This window comes from Photinus pyralis, unplaced genomic scaffold (genome assembly GCF_008802855.1).
Source record: "Photinus pyralis isolate 1611_PpyrPB1 unplaced genomic scaffold, Ppyr1.3 Ppyr1.4_LG5, whole genome shotgun sequence".
NCBI classification, from domain to species: domain Eukaryota; kingdom Metazoa; phylum Arthropoda; class Insecta; order Coleoptera; family Lampyridae; genus Photinus; species Photinus pyralis.
The window spans coordinates 35,523,412-35,545,454 of NW_022170596.1; the positions used below are offsets into that span (position 1 = coordinate 35,523,412).

The 22,043-nt window shown below is 35.7% G+C and overlaps 1 long non-coding RNA gene across 1 annotated transcript in view; it reads right to left on the minus strand.

The window, feature by feature from the left end:
* Positions 1-12,355: 12,355 nt before the first annotated feature.
* The window catches only part of LOC116172576, a 129,398-nt gene continuing 119,710 nt past the window's right edge, over positions 12,356-22,043 (minus strand). Inside the window, exon 3 of the long non-coding RNA XR_004145704.1 lies at positions 12,356-12,399. This is a non-coding gene — a long non-coding RNA (uncharacterized LOC116172576). The remainder of the gene's footprint in view (positions 12,400-22,043) is intronic.

Below are 22,043 nucleotides of genomic sequence, written 5' to 3' on the forward strand. Positions count from 1 at the left end.
TGCAGAAGTGAAAAAAGAATACTGAAAGAAACTTAAAAGACTCTGAAGAGACTTGCCACTTGAAAGGAATATTACAAGACTTTGGAGAGATCGAAAAGATACAGAATGATGTTGGTCCTAACAGAATATTTATTTATTTGTTATCCCTCTCTTGTTTTGGGCCCTCCACAGGCTTGCGCCTAATTACAGAGTGACCGCATAATGCTTTTTTTAGATGTACCTCTGCAGAAGGTCTTAAGATGTTCTATACTACTCCGGCATTTACCTTACGAATTAAGAAAACTGTAGGAAAACGTAATTCGGAGTAGCCGGCAGGATGCTCGAAACTGGTCTAATTTCCATCTTTGCCACAGATGAAAAATTCACCTCAACCCAGGTTCGAACACCCAACCTCCGGATTTATAGCACAACGCCCTACCATTGAGCCTAAAAACCGATTATTCTGATGGAATAGATGGAAATACTTCAAAAATAATTTAAAGGACCCGGGTCCGAGTGAACGTCTGGGGTAATAGGCAGCTACGGAGCGTAGTCTTCGCCATAAAATCTAATTATATGGCCCTAGCACACTTAGACCCGTATAGCACCACAGGGTGTAACCATTCTTATTATTACTTTAGATTCTCAAAAGAGATAGCAAAGCTGTGACGCGAGTCTGAACGAATATTGGAAAGACTGGTAGTTTTAAAATCATCACTTCTGAAGAAATGTGGTGAGATCTTTAAAAGATTTGACTTTAGAATGTTCTCCATGAAAAATTTGTCCATACGGACCTTGTATTCGTTACAAAAAGAGAAACACCACGTCTCGATTAATTGATTGTCATTAAAGACACAACTCCTAATACTTCCACTGTAACTTACGTTATTGATCAAATTGTACCAGCAAGAATTAAGTGCAACTGTACAATGCAATTGAGAAGTTGATAAAAGAACCATTTATTCGAAGTACCGAAGTAGAAGTTAGTACAAGTTACTGTGGTAATTGTGTCGTAGAGAACTACAGATGGTAGTAATCCCATCTGAGGTTTAGAAAATTAAAAATTTCCCCAAGTACTTAATAACGCCGGTATACCTAACTTCTTTTGTTGAAACCCGTGTAAAATAGTGTGTCGTTGCATTTCAAAATTAAGTTTATTTTATAAAAATAGCTTTCTTACAGGTATTATTGACCTTCTTTTTTAAATTTGTAGCAGACTGTTCGTATTATATCCACATCGGTTCACACTTATTTAATAACAACGGCGGAAAAAGTTTTCGACAGTTTTAAAAATCGCGTTTCTTTCACTGCAAAGAAAGGCGCATCACCGCCAGCTAAAAACACCGAGAAAAAGGACAAAAATTTCCTTCCAAGAAACGCGGACATTTCAATAAGAAAAATTGTGTTAATGGAATGCGATATCTACTTGAGATATCTCGTAGTGGAAAATCGATATCGTTTCACAATTAAACCAATGTCAGATCCGACAATTCCAAAGCCCGTGGATTATGTCGGATTAGGATAAAAATGAATGCAATGTTAAGTAGGCGGCGACAATAGGAAACGCTAGGATTAAACCTGGAGAAGCGAATACGAAAAGCTGTATCGTTAAAATGTATTTGCAGCTGGAAAAATGTGAGAGGGATACGATTTATATTATTCTATAATTTATCTTCCTCTTTATTTTTCCTGTGGAAATATACCAAATTTATTACACATTTTCTGACTAAAAGTCCGCTTTTTTCGCGACGATCTTTAACTACAATCGCCCAATAAATTGCATTGTCAGTTTCGATATGTCACCATCTTATTATGCTAATTTTATGTACCCGTTTTTGAGTAAAAATACTGTAAATGTATACAAGGGAAAATGCGATTTATATCGTGGAACTTGGAACATTAAAATGAAATTAGTTATATCTTGAACGCAACCGACAGGCGTCACACACTGTTATTTCTTAACAAGGGTAGCCTCATAGCAACTTGGGGACTCACCCTATCTGTGCTTTCATTCTCAATCCGTATCAGAAACCCTTAAGCTTATTTATGTCGTTTATACTGATGTGCTTTCATAAGCTGCGGTAAGACAAATAGCTTTGAGTGCCTGTGCCTTGCAATTTCGGGTTTGAAACTGTAGTTCTTTGATGACTTTTGTGTAAATCTAGGTGCAAATTATGCGAGTGTAGTACAGGCAAGGTACGTTGAAATCAGAAACGATATTCTCACTTCTAGACTCAGGGGTGGAACGGTACTTAGACTGTGATTTATTTTGATTGCGTTGATTGACCTCAGCTTTTAATCACATTTCCACTTCTCTGCATTTTGACTTTCGGCGGATTTTCTCCGACGGTATTTCTTGTAACCGTATCAATAATTTTAAATTGTAATGTAACGCGGAATTGTGTTTAGCAGAAACATTTTTCTAGTTTAATCACCTTTTTAAGGATCGTTACAATTTTGATGACGCATCTAATGTAATCACATACATCCTTTTTTTAATTTTGTAATGCCTGATTAGATAGGGGGAAACCTATGCCAGGCAGTCACATGATGCACCACACAGTGAGGTAAAGTGCAGGTGTCCGAGATGCGCTTTTGGAGTCTGCTGAAGTGGTGCAATAATCAAGTATCGTACGCGATACAGATGCGGATCACACAAGTAGAGCGAAGCCCTTCAGGCATTAGTCAACTAAATATATACCGAGCGCTGTGGCTTGGGAGATTCTTTGCGTTTTAGGCGAGATTTGAGCTCTTAAAAAAAATCTAGAATGTTTTGACCCTGGTTTTGACAAATAAAAAAAATTAAAAACATGCAGGGGATAAACAGCCCGTATAGAACATAGAACATAAAAATTTTTAATTTTCATAGGCCACCAAATGGAATCTCTCACTGCTTTGATGCTGCTAAGTCGTTTGGGTCGAATCTTTAAGACCTATGAAAATCTTCTATTTTGAAGGTACACGAGAAAGGGGTCTTTTTTAAATTCGGGTTTCAGCCTTTAGCCTTTGTTAAAGTCGTCCAATCAAGGTCATTTAATTTAATTTGATTTTATAGTCAAAAATGCACGTTTTTGCATCAAGTAAATAAATATAATATAAATAAATAAATAAATTTAATGTAGGAGGATAAAATGGAGAAGGATATGCCAGTGAAGCGAATATGGAATTTCGGGTAAGAGGCCTTTTTTGATTATATACACTGCTGTGTGTAATGGTATGCGGTCAAAATATCACCCAACAGACGCCTATCTAGCTTGCTCAAATTACACCATTATTTTCTTTTTAAATTATCTCAAGACACGACTGGGTTCTGACACTTAAAAATTTGAAAGATTTGAAGCCCTCAAATAAATTCCGTTTCAAACGAAAACGCTAGTCGAATTTTGAAATAGATCAGAAATACCATTTCGGTAAAAAGAATTTAAAAGAAAAATCCTTCAAATGAAACTTTTTGAGTGGCCATCCCGCCTGAACAGGTAAGATTAAAGACGAGCGCGATGAAGTATTGTGATTTTTCATAAAAAATTGAATGTATTGGGCCATTTTTTTGGTACAATTTCCCAAATCTGGTTTAGTAGGTGTGCAAATTTACTAGAGACACCTTGCACAACGGTGAATAGAACGAAATGTGATGTAAGGTATGTGTGGACTTTAATTTTAGATATCAAATTCACTGCGAAAAGGCTCTCAAACATTGATTCTGATGTAGTTATGAATGAAAATTACTGCCGAGAACGGAAGGAGATTATTCGACAACCGATTAAATTTCCGCAAAATATCAATATTACGCTAAACAAATTTTATTCCACAGCGTTATTGGCTGGCCGAGAAAATGAGATTAAAATTTTCATTTACGTATCACTTTAACATCAAGCTCGAGAGAGAGTTGCACTAACCAGATAGGCCACTTAAACGAAATTGTCGACTTTTAAAGTGGATGTCGCCCTTCCATTAACGAGATTGGTGGGATTATGGAAATAGTGCAAAAAAATCCAATATATATCGGCACGTATTATTAACGATTCGCTTCTGCATATAGCTTACGTTGTGGATTAGATAAGGGTTAACAAAGGAAGAATAATGAAAGCTACCCTATACAAAAGGGTATTCAGTATGGAGCGGCAATTTTTAGACAGGTAGATGATTTCATTATTCCTGAGACAGTGCATGCAAGATAAGTGGCACATATTGAACCAACATTCAATATTTGAAAAGGGCCTGGTTTAGTTAATATGTCCGCGAACAACCACTTTCAAGAGTAGACATGCATCGTTATTGCACATGCTCTTGGCAAATTCCCTCGACGTCTCATCTTTAGCTTTTCTCCAGAATATTGGTCTTTTTAGGTGACGGAGATCCCTTATGCCTAATGCCTTACAACTTCGCAATGCACTATGATACGAAAAATATTCTTAGTTTACGAGATATAAGCGAAAAACTGAAAACAGTCCAACACTTTTGGGATTTTGGGCCACTTTCCAAAGTAGCACATGGTCTTCGAGGTCGAGAACTTAGGATAGACATCTTAATGTACCCTCGGGCAAAATTCCATAAGCTTTGGAACATTTTCCAGGTGTAAAAGGGGATATCGACTGGATTAAAAAGTAAGTGTGAACGATTATTTTACTTGCACTTCACAATTCATCTTTGAAATCAAGAAGATTCAGAGAAATTGGAGAGTGAGTAGTTCTAAAAGTCTCCAAAAATTCAAGCTGCAGATTATCATCAACAAATTCTTAGATGAAACGTTAAGTTGGAAACCACACAATAACAACCTAATAGTTACATTAAATCGCATGTGCTACCAAGTACGCTACCTACGCTGCTACCTTGATATCAAGCAACTGCGAATGTTCTACTACGGCTGCATCGAATCGAGGCTAAGATATGGACTATGCCTATGGGGCTCTTCTTCCTCAATGAAACAAGTCTTCGCCACCCAAAAACGTATCATTAGATGCATGTGCGGAGCAAAAAGTCTACAGTCATGCAAACCACTTTTCACCCTGCTACGGATTTTACCTCTACCGTGCCTCTATATACTCGAGGTGTGCAAATTTGTATTTCTGCGTAAAGACAACCTTAAACGAAACTGTGACACGAACACGAAACGAGAGCTACAAGTAACCTCAGGATACCGTTTGCAAGAACAAATATTAACAAAGCCAGCCCACATATAATAGGGGCAAAAATGTTCAATAAACTCCCGTCCAAAATCAAGAACGCGCCAAAACTGTATACCTTCACACGGCAACTCAAAATCTTCCTGTTGGCAAATTTATTTTACTCTGTGGAAGATTTCATCAGGTAAATGTTAAATGTCAAATGTTTGTCTTTTGTGTTTAATTGACTTGTCCTATACACTTTGTTTGTCATACAGGATGAATATATATATATTATTATGATCGGTGTTTCTTGTGAGAACTCAGGTCTAGCCTGGTTACCTAATCGCACGGATAAAAATCAAGTAACGATTAGTGTCTGTGTCTGTGTCTGGTGAAGTTATGTAGGGTCCTTAAAAAAAAAAAAAAAAAAAAAAAAAAAAAAAATACAAATAAAAAAAATTAAAAAGGGCAGGGGATAAATTGCCCGTATAGGAACATAGAAGTAATGTTTTTAATTTGTCATAGGCCACCAAATGGAATCTGTGCTTCGTGTACTGCTGTTTGTATGTGAAGTTGCTTGGGTTTTTGGTGGAGATATTTTAGTATGTTGTGAGCCTGTAGTTCTGTTAAGGTTTTTCCGTTGCGGTTGAATACGAGTGGGTTGTGAAAATGTGGTTAGTCTGTGAAGAAGGGTTATTTGTTTTTTAACTGTGCTAGGGCGTGTAATTTTATTTTTGCTGGAGATATTTTAGTATGTTGTGAGCCTGTAGTTCTGTTAAGGTTTTTGCGTTGCGGTTGAATACGAGTGGGTTGTGAAAATGTGGTGCGTTTCTGTGAAGAAGGAGTTTTGTGTTTTTTAAATGTGCTAGGGCGTGTAACTTTATTGGATGGACCTGTCTTTGTAGTGCATGTTGCGTTACTTGTATTTATGGTGTTTCTTTGTTCTTGAAGTTGTATTTCTGTTGTTGCATGGGTTACTGGTGGAGACATTACAGTATTTTGTGAGCCTGTAGTGCTGTTAAGGTTGTTGCGTTTGGGTTGAGTACAAGTGGGTTGTGTTTGTGATAACGTGGTGTGTTTCTGAGAAGAAAGAGTATTGTGTTTTTTAGCTGTGCTAGGCCGTGTGGGTGAGGGCGTCTTTGTAGTGCGTGTTGCGTTACTTGTATTTATTGCGTTTGTTTGTTCAGGAAGTTGTGTTTGTGTGGTTGGTTGAGTTAAGTTTGGAAATATTACAGTATGTTGTGAGTCTAAAGTGCTGTTTAGGCTTTTGCGTTTGGGTTGAATACTAATGGGTGGTGATAATATGGTTTGCTTCAGAGGTGAATCTCTGATTGTAGTATATGTTGTATCATTTGTTGTGCTTGTTTGTTCGGTAAGTTGTATTTGTGTGTTTGTTTGGGTTAGAGGTGAAGATATTACAGTATGTTGTGTACCGTGTTGTGAGCGAGTACTGTTGTTTACATGTATACGTTGTGGATCATTTCTGTATGTAGTATCTTGTGTTATGTTTAGAAATTTACGAACAATATGGCATGTGTTGATAATGACTGCTTTTTGTAAATGTTTGTATGTGTTTTTGTCTAAACCTAATAGTTGTAAATTGTGGTGTATTGTCTTTGGTATAACTCCAGTAGCACTAAGAATAATGGGAACTATAACAGTAGATTTCATTCTCCATTGCGTCTTAAGCTCGATAGCTATATCGGTGTATTTGCGGTGTTTTTCTGCATGTGTTTTAGTTAAGTTGTTAGTGTTCGGGATGGCAATGTCTATAATACAAATGGATTTTTGTGTTTTATCTATAAGTGTAATGTCTGGTCTATTATTGTGGATAGTTTTGTCTGTGAGTTTATTATTATTATTATTATTATTAACTCCAGCACTTTCTTAAATGGTTTGAAATGCAAAGCCATATATGCAAAAGTGTGTCTTATAAATCCAAGATATGAATTTGGTTTCTCAACATAGGATTTGGTAACCTTTCTGGAACAAAAAGAACATGGTACAAATTGAGGAATCGAATAAGGATGAACCAAATCTGATCGTGGTTAATCAGCGAGGCATAATTTACGCTCGAAATTTACACATGCGTGGAACAAAGATAACGTACACCATCGTGATGTTATATTAATGAAATGGTAATTACATAATCGTAAATTGTCACAAGCGGGAGAAAATAGAAACGGAATAGGAAATTAAATGTTAATGTGCTGCATTAAAATTTACCTTTGGCAATATTCTCGATTACATTATCGTCTATGTTTGTTCAGTTTACTTGTTGGCTTTGTGGTTTCGTTAACAAACATTTTGTGGCTGTTGCGGTGTTTAATAATACTGTCATTATAAATAAACCGTAATGATATCATTGAAAGCACCGAAAACAACGTCGCCATAAATGGGAAAACTTAACAATAGGTTTCGTATACGTTTCCCCCCGTTATTACTTTTATAACTAAAATTTTAAATTAGAAACGTTTCCTATTAGACTGATTGTAATGAAAAATCTGGGACGGAGGGCGAACTACCAATAAAAACTTTCAGCAAATATTACGACTACAACTAGACAGAAGACGGGTCTTGTTTCCATTTATATGAGAAAGCTGCGGTGGCGTTTAATTTTCTTATTTCTGGCGTTGATGTGACGTCATAGTCAGCCAACTCTGACAACGTCTTGCGGCATTAGCCTTGTCAACGTTCTAATACGACCGCGATGTTGGCGGCAATCTAATTATACGGCTACTTTCTGCCGCAGACAGTGCAAAAACAGGAAAAAATGGAAAATGTAATTTTTTGGCAGATAAGCGCATAGCCGGCATGGAGCTATCGAAATAATTAGGCCACGGTAATTTGATTAAGCTTAACTGTTCAACTGCATGGCTGCAAAGGTTGGATATTAATTCGTTGCTGTTTGTTTGCGGTAAAAGTAAATTTGTTCCTTTTTCCTCATGGGAACGATATGGACTTTATGAAAGGACTGTTATCTTCCAAAGTTACAGTATCGGGCGATCAAAAATGAGTTACCTTCGAGTCGCCTTTGGAAGTTCGAGTTAAGTAGATTTCCCATGTAAACAAAAATTCCAAAGGTGACTCGACGGTCACTCATTTTTGATCGCTATGTATATGCGTTTGCAAATCTCTTTTTTAACATAAGTCTCCCACCAGCAAACTGAGCTACCCCTGTAACAGATGCGTATCTACAACGAAATGGATGAAGACAGACAAAAGCGTCATGGTGTGTGCTAAATACAACACGTCAACCATTGTTGTTATGTTTTTTCTTAAGGTTTGAGTACAAAAGTAAAAAAATCCAGAACTCTCACTTTAAAAAGAAAGTAAAAGGGGGACTAGCCACAAACAATTGTGCTGTACGAAAAACAGAAACAGCAGTGATTCCGCAGGATGTTCCCAAACAGCAGTTACAATGTAAGATTAAAAAAAAGACGCGGTGCAACCATTTTTTTGTTCTTAGGGGAGTGAAATTTCAATCAGAATCATTTTATCTGATACGAGAAAAAAACAAGCTTTTATTGACGCGTACTAAAAACGAATAAAATAAGTGATAAGGTAGTGACCATAGGACTAAACCGAAGGGTTTTTCGAATTGTTTCTAAATTTTTGGAAAATACATTTATGCAGTTAATGAATTGCTTTTCGTAAAGCAAACGAGACAGAGACATTACTAATGGAAAATTGGATCCGAAGATACAGATCTTCAAAGATTGACGATGTGTAAAAAATGTGAAAATATAGGTACGATAAGGCATACTAGTTAAAGTCCTTGCAAAGCAAACAGAGTTTCAAAGACATAGTTGAAGAAAGAAATATAATTATTAAGGTCAGTATCCGTACAACACTTTTTTCACAAATCGAAAAATCGCAAAAAATTCTTCTGGAAACGACTAAGTGCAAAATTGTAAAATAAAAAATTTATTATTATTATATAAAAAAATTAAAACAAGGTACAATAGTGAAAATAAGGCAAAATAAAAAATAAAATGAAGATGAAGCAAGATTATGCTTTACATATGTACACGATTTACGATGACCACCAACTGGTTATATTTAGAATTATTAATTAACTGCAAATAAATGAATGTTCTATTGTTAACAAGGAAAGTTTATAAAAATGTACAGACTACAGAGTGATTAAAAGTATACGTACAGTGTGAGCCAAAACAGTCGTTCTAATCTTCACATAAGTCCTTACTGGAATTCAGTGCATAATAAAGATTTGATATTTATTCATCTAATTTGATTTTCCATTTTTTTAAATTTTCATTAACTACTGTTGGAAGAAAAGTTTTGTCATTAAAATTATACTTGCATCGCCAATAGGGTGTGTCGGAATTTTTAGGGGAAATTTTCGAAAGAAATAAAATTGCATGCAGAATTTTTGAAGTACCTGAGGAATCCATAACAGTTTTTGAATAGACTGTCAAAGTAGATGACAAATATATAAATGAAAATAATATAAAAAAAAATTCTTCGGAAAATTTGAAAGGATCTGTGGAGAGCATTGAGTGGAGTTGTCTACGATTACCTACGATTACAAGTGCTCCCATGTTTCCAAGTACAAATGGCGAATTTTTGGGATATCTCAGGAGGGATCTCTCTGTGTTTACGTTTTTTTACGTCTGTGATGCTACTTTATACCCTATAATGAATTTTTAAGGATACATTGTTGCTGCGCAGGATAGTTTTAAAAAATCAGGGATTGCTATGGATTATTTTGAGGGTCAGTTATATTGGACTCAAAAAAACACTCGTTAAATTCGTACACCACATTGATTAATTTGCTTCAGCACACTTTATTTCGGTATGAACGAATTACTTTTGCACAAAACAGGCTGACAGTCCGTAATTCGTTGACCTCTTCAACCCGTCGCGAGACCAACCGCATTGTCTCCAGTCTGTCTCCAGTACATAACGAAACACCACTTCCAACATAAAAACAAACACTGAGATGAAAATTCAAGAGAAACGAACTAACTTTGTGTTTATTTCGTAAATAATCAAATACAAATTCATAGACATAAATTTATACAAGCTAAGAGAATTGAGGGATAGGATGTTTAATTTAGACATACTGTAAATAATGAATTTAAGGAATTATTTAAATAATCACAAAAGCAGTGCATCATTTTTTCTCACGGAGTTGATTTCAAGGCATGATTATCGAAAGGACGAAGGTTGTTGGATAAACAGGTGCCTTCTGCCTTATGAATTACTTTTCAATCCTTTTATTAATCTGTGCAGGCCAGTGGCGTAGCTAGGGTTCTCTGGGCCCAGTGCGGATCCAAATTTCTGGGCCCCCAAAGAAACACGAAATATGTGTGATAACCTAATGGGAAACATTTAAACAAAAATAAGCTATATTTGGTTTAGGAAATTTATTTACAGCGTTTTGTGTAAAAAAAATACATTTAAGTTCTATAAACTTATTTTACGTGCTTTCGTATTAGCAAAATCAGCAATAACAGAATTGAAATCAATCGAATCAGTAACTTCACGCTCAATAGATAAAATTGCAAGGTTTGACAATCTCAAGTTGCTGGCGGGCGTCCGTAACCGAACTCCAAACACGAGTCACAACAAAGCGTGCGTAATATTACAGTTTTGTCGTCGAGTCATATTGCACTCAGTGCAGCGGTTTTGTCAACTGCATAAAAGTAATGAATAAATAGCATAGAACATAACAGAATGAATTACGAAGGCCGGCTTGTTTTAGCTCATGTTTGATTAGCTTAAAAATGGTCAGAACTTACAAATTTACTTACCTTTATTTTATTCGTATTGTAACGTGATTTATAAATTCGGGTTCGATTTCTATCAATATTTATTACACAAAACTAAAACACTATAAAAACTGTACAATTTATATCGACCATTTATATTACACACTTCGCAATTTATATCGGATTTTCGCGCTCAATGTTTCGTCCGTACTCGATCTCGTTCGGTAGTAAAACTGACTGCGATGTTCGGTCCGCAACCATTTATACACGCAAGCAATGTAAGTCGAGAACACTCGCGTCATTACCAGATAAGTCTCGAATATTCCTATACAAATCCCGCTATCGCGCGCGTAGAAAATTCCAGAGCGCCAAAGGCGACGTCGCGTCTGAAGCGTTTCCGTTACAGTATTTCTGCAAACTATCGATCAACCACAGATTTTCAAAAATGTTGCATAATTTTTGTTATCCCGGCCTCGCGGTTACACGGATGAATTATAGGGCCCCTTCAGTTCAGGGGCCCGGTGCGGACCGCACCTACCGCACCCCCCTAGCTACGCCACTGGTGCAGGCCTCAATTTTTTTAGTTTTTATACGTCTCTTCACACTCTCTTTAGTTTATGTAAACCCTGATTGTTTGTAATCCCTTAGAATCCTTCATTTTAAAGTCTCTTTACAACTTTTTTAAGCCTCTTCGGCGTAGGCAAAAGTTCTTCGGAATCTATTTAGAATCCCTTCAGAATCTTTCTAGAACGTCTTTCGAATCTTTATTTGTGAATCTCCTCATAATACTAGAAGAATTCATTAGAGGGTCTTTTTTCAAGATCTTACCAATATCTCTTGAGAATCCCTTTTCGAGAAAGCCTTTTCACAATCTCTTTACCATTCTCTAAAATATCCCTAAGATCTTCTGTAATCTCCTACTCCATTACTGATTCCTTTATACTTTTACCGAATTTCTTTAATGCATTTTTTTTATTTCTAATGTCTTGCCAGTTCTCCAGAGTCCATTAAAGAATTATCAACATTTAATATGTGCAAAGGTAGACCAACTGCATGGGTATAGTGAAAGCGTCTAGGCAATGTCATGATGGGCTAAATGCTAAGTTGGTAATGGAGCCAAATGCAGCAAGGTGACGCATGAAAAGGGCTCTATGTTTAACTGGAGTAGGGTGACTCATAAAACTTTCTGATTGCTCAAATCCAATTATGGAAGTCAATAAATACAATCTAATAAGAGAGTGCAATCAATTAGTTAGCTGCGATTTTGAAAAACGACTCTGATCCAAAGTCTCGATGTCGAAAATAATTAAATTGTGCTTTTATTGTTTTCTTTGTCTTGATTAAAAAAATGAGAGAAAGAGTGTTAGAAGAGAATACTTATTTAATATTTTGATGGTATTGCTAATGTTTTTGGAGCTTCTGTAACCTGATAACATATACCAACACCAATAATTCTTATTTGTTTTGAATATACTACCACAGTTTTTAAATTGGAAATGTGAACTGTAACTTTGGTTAACTTAACAATTGTAATACATACCTGCGCCTCGTGAGGGTTAGAGAATCAGTAATAAACGAACCTGAAATAGAATAATATCTATTAATATTCAGGGTTTAAATTATATTGATTGAACTTACGAACTATTTATATTGAACTACAAACCGTTGGGGAAACAATTACTAAATTAGGATTGTAAATCCTAATACTCATCCAAGCAAATCTTCCACGAGATAAAATTCGGTCGGGGATTATCTGATAAATCAAACCCGGTACGTTTCTGATACTTCGAAGATGGTTAAATGATAATATTTATTGTAACCGTTTACATGCTATTTATATCAGACATTTAATTTCCTTAAACCATGTCAATTACGAGTATATTAGTATGCAGGAAATGCTTATACGTAAACCTGAAAAACTGAAATAGTGAAGATTTTGGCATTTAAGTTACAAGGAACGTGGACAAAATAGTCGTGGATACATAATCCATGAGTTCAAAACACCATCGAGAGAGGGGACCGAAAGGGGTTAAACAGGCAACGCCGCCGGTAGAAGGCCACCATTCAGCGAATGTACTTTGGTAGATTAGTGATTTTGGGGAGTCCCACACTACCCTAGATGACAATACTATGGGCTGCAAACCGTTGAATCTCAATTTATAAGATTGTTTGTAAAATAATGTAAAATGGTAACGTTTTATAGACAATTACATTCAAATCTAAATTCCAGCTTAAGTATTTAATATACATTTATTTAGAAAATAAGTTTTTAACAACATACTTTGAAAGAACCTGTAAGTTGTTGCAAAGATCCAAGTGAAATAATGGTCTTTTCTTACGAAATCTATTTACACTCTAGTAAGCATCATTATTATGAAATTCATACCGACAAATTCTCAAATTGTCTCTTTGAATTACGGACAAAAGATGAAATTTTAACAGTGTTACGAGGTAAGAAAAGGTAACAGCCCGTATTCGTTCCATTATTATTATATCTTTCAGTGAGCTTTTATACACTCGAATTAACCCGTTCTTGCCAGCGACTCAAAAACAGAGCTTCCCATTTCTTAGCTTCCTTTCGCTAAATTCGTATAACTTCTTAATTTGATACAACGGCGTTAAATTATTTATGACTCGGATTTTGTTAAACAAATACGAAATCTTGCATTCGCTCGAGATTCTCCAATTTAAGTTTAACAAAGGAATTTCTTTTGCATTGCGGATGTTCCGGTTGTGTTTGTTAAAACGAGACGAGCTACTCGTAAAGAATTATAAAACTTGCCCATTTCGGTTTATTTCGTTGCTGCAACGAAAGAGGGATTACGTTTTCTCTTGCTCATCGATTATTAATACTCTACTTATACCAAATTTAGTACACCCAAATTTTCTATGAAATTAAAATAAATAGTGTGTGAAATTTGCTTTCCAGAAGTTTAATTTTGTACCCTTACTTTAATTGCATAGTTTTCAGAACTGCAATTAGTAACAGCAAAGAACTTTGCAGAGTTCAGCTAGTCGTATATAATACCTTTGTTCCTGTTTGTTAAAGTTTCCCTTCCTAATCAAAACTACTTTGATAATTTATAAAGCGAGGCTTAGATTCTCTGAGAACAACTGAGTGGGTACCTAAAATTCCAACTTGGCGTGCCATCAAATAGTTTAAAGTCAATAAAAATGTACGAAAATTGTCCTACAAAAGTAGGGAGTTTTAAGTTATTGAATACAGTTTTCACACTGCAATAGTACTTTTCATTTCAGCACAATTAAATTGCAGTACAGCACATCAGTTGAAACTGAAAAAGCTTTTGTGCACTCAAACGTAATCTAAAGAAGTTTCAGTTCCGACCCCGCCCACTTCAAAAGAACGCAGTAAAGAAAAGAAAAATCAAACTTTTATACGCAGCAAACTTATTCTTACAGAAAATTTTCAAAATAAGAACTAATTAAAGTTGGCGATAAAACATTATTATAAAATAACTCGTTGCCCTTTTAAAAAGAAGTAGCTAGTTAAGTTTTCGTGAGGCAATCATATTTTAAACTTTAATTGAGTTTACATTAAAAGTTTCCAAGCGAAAATGACCGACGTCACATTAACCGGATAATTAAAACAGTACGATCCTAAAACGTTTTTCGGCCGGATTACAAGAAAAACCTCTCCTTAAATTCAATTCGTCTCTGAATAATGGAATTATGCTGTAAATCGATATTAATTGAAACCTCAAGTCTACAACTGATGTAATGAAATTTCTCCCCATTCTCACTTCATGTAATGAAGTTGGTGGAGTAAAAAGATTTATCGCCGCTTCAAGGAACGATACTTAATTACGTGCTAACACAAGGAGCCCATTATAAAAATCCGCCATCTTAAGGTAAATATATAAAACAAAGTGAAGAGCTTTTAATGTAATTAAATTTGGAAATCTCGCGAACGTCCATACCGTCATATATTTTTCCTTTGCCTGCAGATAAAAATTAAGTCACTTTTCATAACATCTTGAGTGAAGATAATTGGATACATCAATCTGCTTTCAATTAGGAGAGTGTTTAGTCAAATTTATGTCATCTATAAAACCTTAAAGTGATTACGTAATTACCCATTAATTTAATTCATGTGCGATTTGCATTGTCGTCTTTCCGGATGAATTTTGACTACCTTAGTCAAGAATTTAATTAAAAGAGTAGCTGGTTAAAAGTTGCATTCTGTTCCCCACGAGATTATTGTATTTTTCCGAGTTACCCTTGATTTATATTAATGCAATCATGGAATCTAACCATGCGAATGTCTGCACGTTTCCCAGGTTTAGTTTTTTTTTTGGTTCTGTTAACAACACTAGCTCCAACCGCGGTAGGGTCTTCTTCAATGTGACTATTAACATCGATGTTTTTATTTGCCCATTTGCACACACCACCCGGTTGTATATCACAGCGCCGTCGGCCCTTTCTGAGACGTCACAGAAGGCATGAAGCTTAACGGTTACTTTCGCGTCGTAGTGGATTCATCTTGGGATTTCGAATTGCCCTACTTGCTTCTTAGAAGGTATCCATTTATCTATCAACCGGGCTGGAAATTTCTCGATACGATTCTGGATAGTACCCTTCGTTTGGTAGGTGTGTTCTCCGGGGGTTGATTTACTTTAAACAGAAAGACATCTAGGATCGACGCCCATTGTACGCCCAGGCCCTTTTTTAGGTCTCACCAATTTGCTTTTGAAAGTGAGCTTATAGTACTGGTATCATTACACACTACTGGGCGAAAAAAATCTTCACTAGGCGACACTAGTGCCGTCTATTAACTTTGCGTTCTCCTCGTGTCCTGTTAAGAATTGTGTTAGATGGTAGTGAATCGAGCCGTTTAATCGCCACCAGGTCGTCAGAAAGCAGTCTTGAGGAGCCTAGGAAAGTCTTTTCCTGCACTATCTTGTGTTGACAATCACCTCCTTCAACCACTAAAGGAAATGGTTGTTCTCCCACGAGGTGATTCAGGGTTTGGTTATTAGTGAGGTTAGGAAGCACATTGTGTGCAGTAGAAAACTGGACAAATTATTTTGTAATTAATTGACATTTTATTAGATGTGGTTCAGCAGAAATTGTAGTATTCAAACAAATATGTGCATATTGTGAATCAGGGCATAAGGTCATTATTAAATTTTAAATCGTAAAATAGTGCGCCCCAACAAAGGTTACGAAGCATATTTAAAATATATTTAAGAAAAAGAATCCAAACGATTAAGGAAAAGGAAACCACCCTTCGCAGACGAGAAATATGCAAAAGACATAACAGCGCTCTGAGTGTAAAATATGAAATCGAAGACTTGATGGCAAATCATGGACGGAATGCAAGGTGGCTTATTTATGGTGTACAGCATACGAATCTCAAAATTTACAATGTCGGTTAAATGTCGACGAAAAACCAAAATCTACTTTTTTCTTCAAAAGTCGGTAGTTTCAGTATTATGAGAGATATAAAAAAAAATAGAAAAGGAAAAAGGTTTGTGCATTTTTACGTAGAAATCAGTGGCGTAGAAATAAGGTGTATGTATAATACAAAACGTTGGTTTATAGTAGTAATAGTAGAAACCATAGAAATCATTATGAAGCTTCTGAAAATTCTATACAGGGTGGCCATTTGAAAACGAAACAGAGCCTATTTTGGGAACCTCAAAACATTTACAAAAAAATCCTCGGACCCGTCAATTTTTGATTCAAGGGGGAACCATTATTTTGCTAGTTTCGCCCCCCTAAGGGCAAAGCGCTAGCGGGGGTGACGACCGCCCCCAAAATTTTAAATCGAATGGGGGGTCGAGTGATACCTTAGTTTGAAGGTATTTTTATGTGGATTATAACCCTTAACTTTTAAATCGCTACTAATTTGCCTAGCCGATACAGGAGCTAATAAAAGTTATAAAAACGTGTCAACATTTTCTTATGAAGAAAAAATGTTTGTAAATGAATTAGTTAAATTTTGGTTATTGTTGAGAGCGTTATTATAGCAACATTTTGAAGTTTAATAGTGATTGTCAATTGTTGTTGTCAAATCATAGTAGTGAAACACTTTAAAGTTATTTAGTTGCAAAATCGATACATTGAACAGTGATAATGGTTTATCCACTTCCTGAAAGAGTTGAAATAAATGCTCCTTTTTCTATTGGGCTGATTCAAATCGCAGAATATTTCGTGTGGTGCATACACAACATCCCGAAAAAATTAATGTTTGGGTTGGCATTTTTGGTAACCATATCCTAGGCCCCTTCTTTTTACCTGGCAATCTAACAGGAGAGATGTACCTGGAGTTATTAGAAAATACGATTCATCCAGCATTAGTGGAGATACTAGAAAATAACGAGTACTTGGAAAATCGTCTAGTATTTCAGCAAGATGGTGCGCCACCCCACTATGCTGCAGGGGTTCGTCAATATTTGGACCAAACGTTTCCAGGACAATGGATTGGAAGAAGAGGAGCTCAAATCACCCCAGGAGTTTTGCAAAAAGTACGGGAAAGGTTTGAACAAAACCTGTATTATTGTATGGAAGTCGAAGGCCAACATTTTCAACATTTACTTGATTGAGTTTAGCTTTAAGCACTTAAAATAAAATTGATTTAAATCTTAAGAGTTATAATCTACATAAAAATACCTTTAAAATAAGGTATCACTCGACCCTCCATTCGATTTAAAATTTTGGGGGCACTTGTCACCCCCGCTATGGCTTTGCCCCCAGGGGGGCGAAACTAGCAAAAAAATGGTTCCTCCTTGGATCAAAAATTGACGGGTCCGAGGATTTTTTCGTAAATGTTTTGAAGTCAGCAAAATAGGCTCTGTTTCGTTTTCAAATGGCCACCCTGTATGTATTTAATTTAGACGTCAAAAATAACAAGCTTAGGTTATCTCGTCGTTTCCATGGAAACAATATTGTATTCTATTCCGAACTTCATTTTATTTCGCGCACCGCGTTCCATTTTTAATAAAAATAACAGATGTCATTGGAATGCAGTGATTTGTTTCACTTTGTCTATACCCCTTACCGTTAAAGTGATCACTTTATCTATCCTAACTGTTAAAGAGGCACTGGCTAAGTACTCATTCAAACCTATTAAATTGTCAATTTAACATCAGCTATAAAATAAAGGCTATTTTTTATACGTATATGGGCGTTACAAAAGAACGCGTATATTTCCAAAATTTTTCATAAACAGGTTGGATACCATGGAAGGTACAAATAATTTGGGTACCTCCAAGTCTGTCATTAATATTGATGAATACGTACATACGTACATAGAATGTGTAATACTAAACAACATTAATTAAAAATGTAATTAACGGATAAGAAACTTTTGATTTAACTCGTTATAAAGACAACCTTGCATTTTACACCTCACGTACTTCTCGGCAAACTTATGATGCTATTATCAAATTCGTTTTGCAAACTATAGTCAAAGACGATATAATTACCATATGTGCGCGGAAACAACTTTAGTAAAGTGGATAAAAACGTAAACATAATTTAAATTTTAAACAAGTTTGCCTCTTGTCTTGATACAAATGGAATTGTTAATATTGAGGTAATTCGGTTTTGTATGCTTCTAACAATTTAGGAAGCGGTGTAAAGTTAGGAATTTTGCCACTACCTTTATAATTTACATATACGTGGGTAACCCAGTAACTCTAATGCAAAAGCGAACGTGAGAGGTTTATCAAGGAACATTAGCCGGATGAGGTGTATGTCATTTTATATTAAATTTTATCGTCACTTTTTCGCCCCAATTTCTACAAGTTATAAGAATAACACGAACTTAATTTTCATACTGTGTTATTGTTTATTTTGTCTTAATTATTTTACATACTGATTTGCATACATTTCGCGCTGTTTGTTTTGGACGCATCTTGTACGTAGCCCAAATTTAACAGTGGATATATGAACGATATCTCCGAAACGCAGTGCAGGCGTTCCTAGCTTTAATGCCCGTATAAGGTGAAACGTTAAACTTAATTGTTGTATACGGCATTTACTTTAATGCCTGTACTAAAGAAAATTGGAATTAGTCTGAGCGGAAGTATACCATGAGATGAGCCCTTTGAAAATCAGCAACTTATCTCCAATTAACGAGAATCTATAAATCCGGAACGTTGTTTGATTTTCTAATCAGACGACATCGTAGATCCTGAAAGCTTAAACCCGTCTGCCTGCAGTAGTTTGAAACTTTGTTTATAATTCCGGATTTGAAATGCATCCCTTACCCATATAATCGCATATCAAAATGCATTTAATGCGCCATTCCTGTGTTTAGCATCGTACTAGAACATAGGGTACCTTATTATTATTTCTCATTTTTACAGTGCGATGAATACCATACATGGTAGAATTGGTAGATTGTCTCCACTCGACGCGTCCTCTAATATGCATTTCATGCCCTTTACCGCAAGCCTAAATTTTGTTCAATCGCCCCTAATACTGGAATTCATTTTGATCAATCATCATGTCTTTTTCTTGTAATTTTTGGGTTTTCACGCGTGCCTCAATTTTTGAACTAGAGTATTGTATCTAGTTTTAATTAGCGATTATCATTATTACCACCACATAAATTGGATGCTATATTGCTATGTAAACTAGGGCGGTATGCCCTTTAGATTGAAACAATGCCGAGAACAAGGGTATGCCTTCCTGGTTTGGTAAAAAATGAGCATAAGTAGCGTAATTTTCGTTTAAAGTCATGGGAATGGCAAGAGGGACAATCTGTATTTACCATTATTTAAAGTGGCCAGGAAATCTGGTGGAATTTTGTTACAAATAGGAACATAATTGATAAGCTTTATTTAATTTTAGTTGTAGTTGTACTTTCGCTGTAAAAATTGTAAAGGGAGTATTGCGTTTCTACTAGAATTATTTAACAAATGTTTAGATAAAGGGACTTTATCCAAGTAAAACTTAATTGACTTAGACAAGCGATGGCACATGTGCAAACTTTGTAGATAAGGAAATGCGTGGTAAAGGTTTAATAAATATAGCTGATGACATTCTTACAGCACAGCATAAAATGCAGTCGACTGCCCTTATCGTTATTGATTTCTCAAAAGCCTTTGGTACCCTTCTAAGGTAGTCTCATGCTCCCTTTCGGATTCGCAAAGTATGTTTAGCCAATATGTGCTAGAAAATAACGTCAAATTTATGTCAACTTCATCAAGTTTACGTAAAAATAAGCAACGCAATCGAATTAATTACAAAATTAAAATTGCTTTAACAACGTTGTTAACTTAACGGTCTAACAGAATTAAGCTATTTAAATTAATGACTTCTAGAAGCTTTAATGTTATACACAACAATATATTATCCCAGCTATCAACGTTGCCAACCGTTTTCAGCGATGACAATTAAGAAGTTACGGAACGTGTCTCTTGTTTATAAGTTGTGATGTTAATATCAAAGATACGCAAGTGTAATTTATGGAAATTTCAGCAATTATCCTACATTGAGGAAAAGTTTGTACGTCACAGTAAGTACGTTATTATTGTAAACGTTTAGAATATCTGCAGTCTTACTCTTAATTGCTACCGTGTTTCGAGAACTCCAACCAAACATTCATTTGTGTTTATTCGTCCTGCTTTGTTTTTGAGTACGAAAGGTGTAAAATAACGCCACTAGGTTTATTGATCTTATTTTTGTAATCCGATCGTTTACCATACTAATTTTATTGGTATTTAAGACCCACAAGATTCGAAAGGTGCATAATTAATGGAATATTAATAAAAGAAACGAGAATAGTTGAAGTAAGGAGAAACAAGATACAGGAAAAGAAGAGGAGTGGATTGACATGCGAGGAATGGAAGCTGCAGAGAGATTAGAGGTACAACGGACCGCCAAAGAAGAAACGGGAATAAAATGAGATGGGGATATAGGAAATTAATGACGGAAAAGAGGAATACGATTGAATAACGAAGAAGAAGGAATGGTGAGAACGCAGAATTAATGGACAGGGTGGGGTTTGACGTGAGAAAGTAAGAGATGATAACAGAAAAAAGGGAACATGATCATTTTGCTTTAGAACGTGAGGGGCATAGTAGGTAAAGACGAAAATTTTTGGGGTTCGTGAAAAACAAGGAGAAAAAAAATTCGTGGATAAACGGATAAGAGTAATGAACTAGGCAAAAATGAAAAAAATGAGGTAAAGGAGAATATAATGGGTGAAAATCTAAACGCTAGTAAACGGGATGGGTGAGAGAATATGACAAGCTGAAAAATAATACGAAAATGGAGAATTGTTTATAACACTGAGGAAAGGGTGGAGGGTACGGAACGGAGAACGGAAACATGAAGTGGTAGATGAGGACAAGACACCATACATGGAAGGAAGAGAGCAGAATCGTAAAGTAATTGGCATTATCAGTGCGAATTTTGTTCGAAATATTGTAGATTGTGGATTATTATGAATAATAGCGTGAGGTGGGAAGAGCCAGAGAAAAGGAAAGGAAGGGACTGGATGTAAACCTGGAATTCACGGAGGAACAAAAGAACATTTCGACAAAAAATTCAAAGGGCTGTAACTTTTGATCTAGTAGTCCGATCTTGGAACTGTTTGAAATTATGGATTCTACAGGCCACATTCTATAAGAAAATATTTTTTCCCGGTCGATCTGAGACAATTTTTTTTCTGGGCAAAAAAGGCAGTTATTACCTTCCTTTTTTACCAAAAATCGACTGCACCAAAATTTCTCGGGAAAAAACTTTTTCTTATTAATTTGGGTGCGTAGAATCCAAAACGATTCGTATTTTTTCGATTAGACGTCTCCATCAAAAGTTATGGGCAAAAAAATTCCTGTTTTTAAAATTTAAAATTCTTATTTTCGTCATTTCGTGAAAGGCAGGACGCAGGTACCTCACCTCAGTAGCAGTACTAAGTACCTGATACCTATTTGTTTGGGCATCAATGTAGCGAATTGCCGATCGATGCCGAATAGCCAAATCGTTGACTGCCAACACTGATCACTCACTGAATAGTGAATACTGAATACAACAGAATATTTAGATTTTAGTGACTTTAGACTTTAACCCAAACCAAAATTGCTCTCTATATATACCTATATATTACTGCCTTTATTTTAAAGTGGGCGGAGCGGATAGCGGAGTATTACCTAAATACCTAATAGCTATGATGATAACTCAATTCTTCTGGGGGGAGGGATATATCCCCTTCATCCCCCCACGTAAATACGCCACTGGCATACAAAGCAAG